Source organism: Amblyomma maculatum, chromosome 11 (assembly GCF_055883805.1).
Source record: "Amblyomma maculatum isolate TAMU_Amacu chromosome 11, ASM5588380v1, whole genome shotgun sequence".
In the NCBI taxonomy this organism is placed as follows: Eukaryota; Metazoa; Arthropoda; class Arachnida; order Ixodida; family Ixodidae; genus Amblyomma; species Amblyomma maculatum.
In genome coordinates this window covers 22,300,210-22,308,798 of record NC_139354.1, presented here as the reverse complement: position 1 = coordinate 22,308,798, position 8,589 = coordinate 22,300,210, and positions in this window count along the sequence as shown.

Genomic DNA, 8,589 nt, shown 5'->3' with positions numbered 1-8,589 from the left:
CTGTTGTCGCACTCTGATCAGTAGCTCAAATACTGAACGGGTCATGGGTTCGCTGATCAAAATTTGTGAAGCCATCGCTAGCTTAGGCTCTTGAATTAAACCACCCTGGAAAAGCAAGGTAAAAAAAACCGTAATCTCCATGTTATCGTGCATTTTAGACTATCGTTCCCCCATCTTGCGCATCAGAGAAATACCGGCAAAAGAAATGCACCATTTTCCGTTTCTCAGCTATCTTCTTGATGGTAAAAAGGTCCTCACTGCAACGTGCAGTTCATGAAATATTTCCCATTCTTTTCAACCAAAAGCCATGAATGGACAATGCTACAACCGCCGCGCACTTTCAAATCTGAAAGCGTCGAGGACACATAAACTCCGCCTCTAAGTATATGAAGTGATAGCGGTTCCTCTTTACAACGCAGACCGTGGACATTCTTTTCTCTTGGACAATCATAATCACGTGAAAATTCTTATGGCATACATTATGGAGATACACACTGTAAACAAGGGGGGGGGGGGGGGGGGAGTACGGACCGGCCAAGCTTGATTATCAGGCGATGACAGCCGCTCCGTTCTGGAGGTTTGCGATTGAGTGTACACCCGCCACCGTCACTGCCTTCCGTACCACAGCATCCAGGACACCGCGGAGGTCCTCCCTCTTTTCCCTCGCATAACTGGAGACACTTCTTTTCCAGAGCTCGAGACGCGCTCGCTCTTCCCGAATGTCCCCTAGCGTTCGGCGAGTTGGTGCACGCGCCCCGAATTCGCACGTCGTTCTGCCAAGGATCACTTCCGTCATTGAATCGCCCGACCATCGTACGCGGCTCACCGTGAGCGCGAAGCCACGCGAGGTGAGCAAACGTTCCCCTGCCGGTTTCATCTGTGCTTCCTTTTGTTGTGGTTTATTTCACCGCCGCACACGGCCGGCACATTCCCTCCCTACGGCAGTTGTTGTTGACTGTTGTCTTGCCGCTGTACACTAAATAGCTACAATAAATGCTACTCCGAGTGCGAAACTCGTATTTGTCCCTTCTGGCCAGAAACCGCGGTGATGGCAACTCATCGCAAGGCAAGTTAGAGATGACAGCTTTGGCTGTTAGGGCTGAAACGCTGGTGCTAGTAGGGGACTACCATGCGTTATTGCAGGAATGGCCCCCATACTCTTGGCCTCCCACATTGGGCACCAGTTAGTGACACTAAGGTAATCATGAAATTACTAATGAACACTACTAAGCAACGTTTATAGGCAGCACTAGCACTGAGCAGTGCTAAAAGCACTACAAATTATTCATGTTAATTACCAGTACTAATTAGCACTGCCAGTTACGCCGATTTTTTAGCATCTACATAAGCTATGACTGTGCAGTAATGAATAACACTTGTACGTCCCATCAAAATTTGAGGATATAGTTGAGCATCTCTTAGAAGGCCTCAAGCCTTGGCACCACTAGCTTTGTGATGTCTGTGCCGGCAACGCAATATAAATGCCCTCCACGCATGCAGTAACATGCTCGCACCAGAACATGTGCCCGACGCAATGCAGTAGGAGCCAATACTGACCCAAGGGAAAGCAAAAGTGATATTTTTAGGGGGGGGGGGGGGGGAGGGGGTGATGAATGTGGAGCACCTATTAATCAGGAAGGTTATGCAGAAGAAAAACGCCCACATGCGGCTGGTGTGATCCGAGCCCACGAACCCACAATCTTTGAATTTCGCGTCTGTTGTTGTACCCCTCAGCTACGACGATATCTGTTTAATCTTAATTCTTCGGCTCTCCACTACGACGTCTCTCATAGCCAGTCGCCTTGGGACGTTAAACCTCATAAACAATACCAAACGTTCTTGAGCATTTATTTCCTGTGTAATATATCGTTAAGTTCTCCAGGAGCACCCGTCACCATAGTGGCGGACGTAGAACGGTCTGTGATACCGAGACTGTAACGCAGAACGTGATCTAAAGGGAAGGGCGGGACCTGTCTGGTATAACCGTATTATACCCTACTTACAACGTCAACGCCACCAGAGTTGAAACTTTCGTTAGCTAACCATCAAAAAAATGCAGAGAAAATGGGAGGCTTCTTTATATATCTCATTTTCCTTTAATGAGGATCTCGAATCATGAGGATGCTAAACCAGTCCTTTATGCCACCTTCCACCACGCGTTTTGCCATGGTGCGGGTGTACTTTTTTGGGCATAACCTCTATGTCCGATACTGCGGTCGGAATAATTCGGTACCCTGACTGGTTCGAAAGGAGCGGTTGAGGGTGAATAGCTTTGCTGTAATGTTGGTTAGAAAGAAACTTCTCCTGTCAGTTCAGCTCCCTAAAATATATTCTATGCTTGCCGAAGGAAGGTCCACACTTTCTTCACTACATACAATTCTGTAAGTCTTTATACGCAGGGCGATACTGACCTAAAGAAGAAACAGTCGGCGAGGTTGGCACCTTTGAGATATGAGACGGAGAATGGCTTCCGAGCTGGCTTCTGCCTGTACTGAGTCCAGACCTTCAGCTCTGTATAGTTGTGATGGCTTCGAGCTAGCTATACACAATGCTCTTGTGGACCGGATTCTTATTGGCTGGAAAACACCAAGCACTTGGGTCTTCCGATTGGCTCCGTCGAGTTCTCCTGTTGCCGGGGGCGTTAGTGCCCAATGGCGTGAGGCATAGGGAGCGAGGCATAGGCAGCTGCGAGAATTGTGCAATAACGAATGTAGCCTCGAAAAGCGGGGTCGGTTGAGTTGCACGCATCTGTACGGAGGAGACAGGGCCGTCAATCATTTGTATTTAGTACCCTGTCAACCTCTAGATGCACAGAAGGAGGCGAATAAAAAAATGTAAGAGGCGCGCTGATATCGCATCAAACCATAAAACCTTAATTTTGCTAAACAGAATGATATGATAGCAGGTTCGGAATCACGTAACTGATGAGCGCAAACAAAAGACGATCCACGGAGAAGAGACAATGAGCAGCGCTACTAACTACTAGTTTATTCCTCTTGGCAACAACCTGAGGCCGCCATTGTGCAAGCACGCAAGGAACCGACAAGCCGTCTAGTCCAAGTTAACAACGTCGCGAGCACAGGCACTAAATTCGGCTTCATACAGAGAAATGGAAGAGTCTCTAATGCAGTCTTCTGCTTTTTTCTTGATATGAAAGACTTCAAGTTCCGAGCGCGCATGTCTATTTTTGCTTCTGCCAAGAATCGCCGTTTTATCTAATCGCGGTGCACATTTGCAAGCAAGAACATGACACACGAGATGAGAACCTTTGTCATTTTTGTTTTTAACTCTTAGCGCATAGTCCGAGTCTCTCATTAATACAGCGGCCAGACTACCCGATCTAACTCTTCCCGCAGGAAAGTGGGATGGAATACCCCACACCTATGACGCATGGAAAGTAGGTAATCTCGCGCCTGATTTGGCAACCACGCCTTCCATTACCGCATGTGCGGGAGCAAAGCTTAGCTTGTTCGAAGCAGATAACGCCAGAGGGAGATAGTTCCTGCTTGCTATTTTCTTCAGGTAGTGTGAAACCTTACGAAGACAAAGCACCACCACTGGCCTGAATGTTTCACGTTCGGCCGCCAACCTCTCACTCGGCGTTCTGGTCTTTCGCTTTTGAATCAAGGCCTCGCAACAGCAGTGAAGAGCGACAAAAGGAATCATGCTGTCAAATGTCGGCGAATCTGAGTCAAAAAAGCTGCCCGCATGTTATGCACACACGACTTTCCGATGGCCAATTCCATGCATGAAGACACTATTCCCCTTCTTGCTATATTTGAGTGTGATGACTTGAAACGAAGTTCTTTTTCTGCACGTGGTTCACGCTCACGGGGTTCATGTTTTCAGCGCGTCGATACGTGGTTCATGTAGGTTATGCCATCGAAACGCAGTATGCCCGCAACCACCGCATCACTGACAGCACGTTGATTTAATTTTGCACTGAAACCGTCACCATCTCATGAGGTTATTGCAAAAAATTTGCTGCGTTTTAGCTCTGTTAACCCTAGTTTAATTTCGAAAGCAACGATGGAAGCTTCTTTTACCTGCTACATTATTCCCCTATCATGCCCTATCAGCGTAAGGCACTACATTGCAAAAGTATGTTTACAAACATAAAATTGCAAGCCTGGTGGCGCTGACCTCCACTCCGTTAAAGGGGAAGTCCTTATACTACTCATCGCTCCATCCAAACCCTTTGTTTGCCTGTTGCGGCATACGAAACTCAAACAGCAGTTAAAAAGAGTATGGCTCACTCCAAGCAAAACGTAGAACTTTAGGCTTGCCTTCAACGCCATGTTCTCGAAGCTCGAATCCTTTCGCGAAGGCTTCGAAATTCGAAGCATGTTTGATGGTAGTTTTCTGCTCTTCAAGGTCCTGACTACGTAGCAAAACCTCTCACGACTTCTGCTCACCTCTAAAGTGGTGGATCAGGCACATGCCCACATCGTATCGTCTATATAGGTCACCCGTTATTCACAGGCCCGAGCGGCATTTGCCGTCGTTTAAGCGCGGCAGGAACCTAATCAGTGTATCAGGGTACAGAAAGGTTCAAACTGCAACTGCCTCCATACTGCATTTTTCTTCTTGCTGAGCAGCTCCCTCTCTGGTTCTGGATATTCCCGTCTGGTAGGTGTATATAACTGCGTGATATCATGAAAAGACTATAGCCGCTCATTTGCGGAAATGTATCCACCCTGGAAGGAGACGCGTAGATCGGCTGGAATGTCAGCCGTAGGGCGAGCTCGTGAGGTCCATGTTGCCGCGGTAGAACAGCGGCAGCACGCATACTGTCGAATGCTTCAGGCCAGTGTTGCCAAATGTCGGTGAGCAAAAGTAGCTAGATGGCAGCGTGAAAGTAGCTAAAAGTAGCTAAAAAATCTAGCAAGGAGCTAAAAGTAGCTAGATGTTTTCCCAAGAATTTTTATTTTATATTTTAGATATATAAGGCATTTATTGGCAGCTCTACTACAGGGTGTTGCACAATTAGACCCGCGCTGTAGAATGCTTCTCCCAGCTAAACCGCGGAATCCTTGCAGTTCAGATTTCGCACAGAAATCGCATTTTGTCGCTAGTATTTTTTAATACTAAATTTGTTTGTGGTACTTGCCTGATTCGATCAGAAGAAGTAAAATATTCCCATCGCCTGCGGCGGCGGCGACGCCAGACGAACCGCTGCCCCAGTGATGGGACTGGTGGCGTCACCTCATGCTGCTAACAACAACTCTGTAGCAGGAAAAGAGGGGGCGAGCGTTTCTGGCAGAAGGTTTGAGTTGTTGTTAGCAGCATGAGGTGGCGCCACCAGTCCCATCACTGGGGCAGCGGTTCGTCTGGCGTCGCCGCCGCCGCAGGCGATGGGAATATTTTACTTCTTCTGATCGAATCAGGCAAGTACCACAAACAAATTTAGTATTAAAAAATACTAGCGACAAAATGTGATTTCTGTGCGAAATCTGAACTGCAAGGATTCCGCGGTTTAGCTGGGAGAAGCATTCTACAGCGCGGGTCTAATTGTGCAACACCCTGTATTGTAAAAATTGAACACAGCTATCAAGACATGGTTTCCTGCATGACGACTACGCATGACAAGTGTTAACCAATTACTAATGGTAAATGTGCTCAGGTTTCGATTCCGGTAATTTAGGCAGACGTAGTTTTAGCAAAACGCGCTAAGAAAAGACGACCTGCGAATGCATCACTGCTCTGTAAACTTGTAAAGAATGGACTTTTCTCTACTTTTTGCGCGTACACAGAGGTCTATAAACGGAGAGTTATTAAAGGTTTAATGGCTGTCCGGCGATATCTTCAGTCCGTGACTCGGCGTAACTCGGACCGGTGGGCCTCTTGGCCTCTTGCATCCGCTCGGCGCTGACCGCGCATGATCCGCAAAGAGAGTCGAATCAGACAGTCGATTCCAGGCGCATTATGGTCGCTGCGCAGGGAACGTTAAGAGTTTAAGTAATAGGAATGCGTACACACATGCGCAATAGTTTACCGCGAGCACGGCTTCGATGCTCATCGGAGCCCGCGCTGCGCGATAGGCGACATCTGTCAGATGCTGAGCATCCGAATCAGCCGCATCGCCTCGCCTCTGTTATTTTTGCTTTTTCCCGCTGAGGCAGACAGGGAGGAAGCCCAGAGGCGGTGAGGCATTCTTTCGTGCCAACACCTTGTATTGCATCCTCCTCTCTCTTTTCAAGTGTTTCCTTCTTTCACGCAAGTACTCTCAAGTTTGTCTGGTTTGCGTCTTGTTTAAAAACTACCAGATGGCGCTATGTGCCTGACATCAGTTCTATCATGTGTAGCGTCTGTAGAAAGATTTTTCACGCCAGAATAGTAATTTCCCGAAATGTAGCCAGATTTAAGCTAGATTTCACCAAAATAGCTAGGTTTGTAGCTAAATTTTGAAGAAAGGAGCTAAAACAGCTACTCGTAGCTAGACTAACTTTCTTGGTAGCTAGTTGAGTCTGAAAGTAGCTAAATCTAGCTACAAAGTAGCTAAATTGGCAACACTGCTTCAGGCATGAAGTTCTTTTTGACTAAGGTGTCGGTTTTGTTCAAAAGATGGCGCCACATATCAAAGTAAGGCTCGACACCCCCTTTTTTTTTTTATTGACAGATGGCGCCACCATCTGATAGGTGCGGTCGATTCAGGAAAGAAGCTTGGAAACATTATTCATTCTCATCTCGGAATGCGGGTGGGGCACAGACTCCGGTTAACGGCTTGGCTATTCTAGCCACCGTAGCTTGGCATAGCACGCGAGCTCTCGGCCAGTCAGAAGAAAAACGAAGCCATTCAGTGCCAGTAGAACGCATAATGGCAGTTTCGCAGCAAGGTGAGGCACTCACCTGCTGCAAATCAAAGTTAGTAAATAAATTGTCAATTCTTTAGGCTTAACGTACGCGGTGGTGTAGAGGTTCATTAAAAGCAAACAAAAAATTGCCGACGATTACGTTGCTTCCTAGTGCGAAATTTGAGTGCAGCTCATAAGCTGTTGCAACTTTTCGATAGATTGAGGCAATGATTTCGAGCAGGACATGTATGTACACTTACAGATAACTTTTTTTTTTAATCTTTCAGACATATTCCTCCAGAAAACACTCCACTAACAGTTCTTGACTGTCATGAATAAAGCTTTGTGGATCGGGAGGTCGCGGGAGGCAGCGCGTGGGTCCATAAGAACGTTGCGCGGCCAATGGATAGCAGCGACAGACTGATGCCGCTGACGCCGCTAGCGAGTCAAGTCAACGTGGCTCTGCTTTTCGGCTTGGGATGTACGCACCGGTATCCGCTGATGACGAGCCGGCGCTTCGGTAATCGGAGAGCACCGTCGCCGCCAAGCAGGAAGAGGGGAGTGGGTGCACTCAACGGCGAACGGTGGCGGCAGGAGCGCACGCAACAATCGGACAACATGAGCAGGAGGTGGGGGGGTACACGCAGCGGCGAACGGGGGCGGCAGGATCACGCGCAGCCCCGGCTGCGGAGCTGGTTACGAGGGACAACGGCGACGACGACGAGAAACGCAGGAGCGGGCGCCAAGGAGCTGCGCTCTAAAGAGAGAAGGAAAAGAATGATGCCGGACGCGGTAATTGTTACTTAATATCTGAAGCACCCAAGCTGCGGCCAGTGCAACAAATAGGAACAGCGAGGGGATAGCGAGCAGTACAGAGGGGAGCTATAGCAAGAAAGGACATGACCGCAGGGAGCAATGTGCACATTGTTTACAAAAGGTTTTGGCTAAAGGTACATAGAACGGACTCGGTACATTTTCTTCGGGGTATGTCGGACGGATCTGACCGCTGATTTTTTATGCGCGCTGTGTTAAAAGATATCTAGGAACGACCCGTTACTTTTTCCCCGGGTGAGTCAGTTTTCAAACCTTGTTGTATCACGCTAGGCATTCGCATAGGCAGCGCTGGATTAAGAAGGGGCTAATTAGGCTGCAGTCCAGGGCCTTGTCTCCGAGGGTAGAAGGAGGGCACCCATTTACTAAAACTTGCTTCATGTGTGAAACTCCAACTAGCGGACGTTATGAGCAAGAGGTATGAATAGAAAAAACCAGAACAAGACGGGGCCCCCGCCTAATCAGAGTTAATTACTCAGCAGTTGGGGAGAATCGTCAAGCTGCGAAAACGCAATTTTCCACCATTCTCAGAGGTCCCTTTCATGTGAAGTGATCTGCACTTGCTTATAGGATTGTAGACGTTTGTAATGGTTTCCTGGGAATCCCTCCATCCTGTGGCGGTGGGCAACATTGGAAAAATGTAATTGAAACAACAGATGAAATAAGGAGGAAAATCTTTTTTCACTGCCACTATGCCCAATTCTTCATACCTCAAATAGTTCCATCGGTTCTTTTCTGCCGCTTTAGGGGAGATAAATAGGCCGTGTAAGATTGAGTCCCGAACTAATCCTTTATCTGAATTACCTCCGCGTCTGACTGTTAATGGCTGCGTTGTGTTCTGTGTGCTGCCAAACTAACTCATCACGCTAGTATTAATCACAATGATTACATCTTGCCCCCCCCCCCCTTTTTCGTTCATTGTAGATAGAAGAAAAGGGGCGAATTGCAGGAGTATAATATGGAA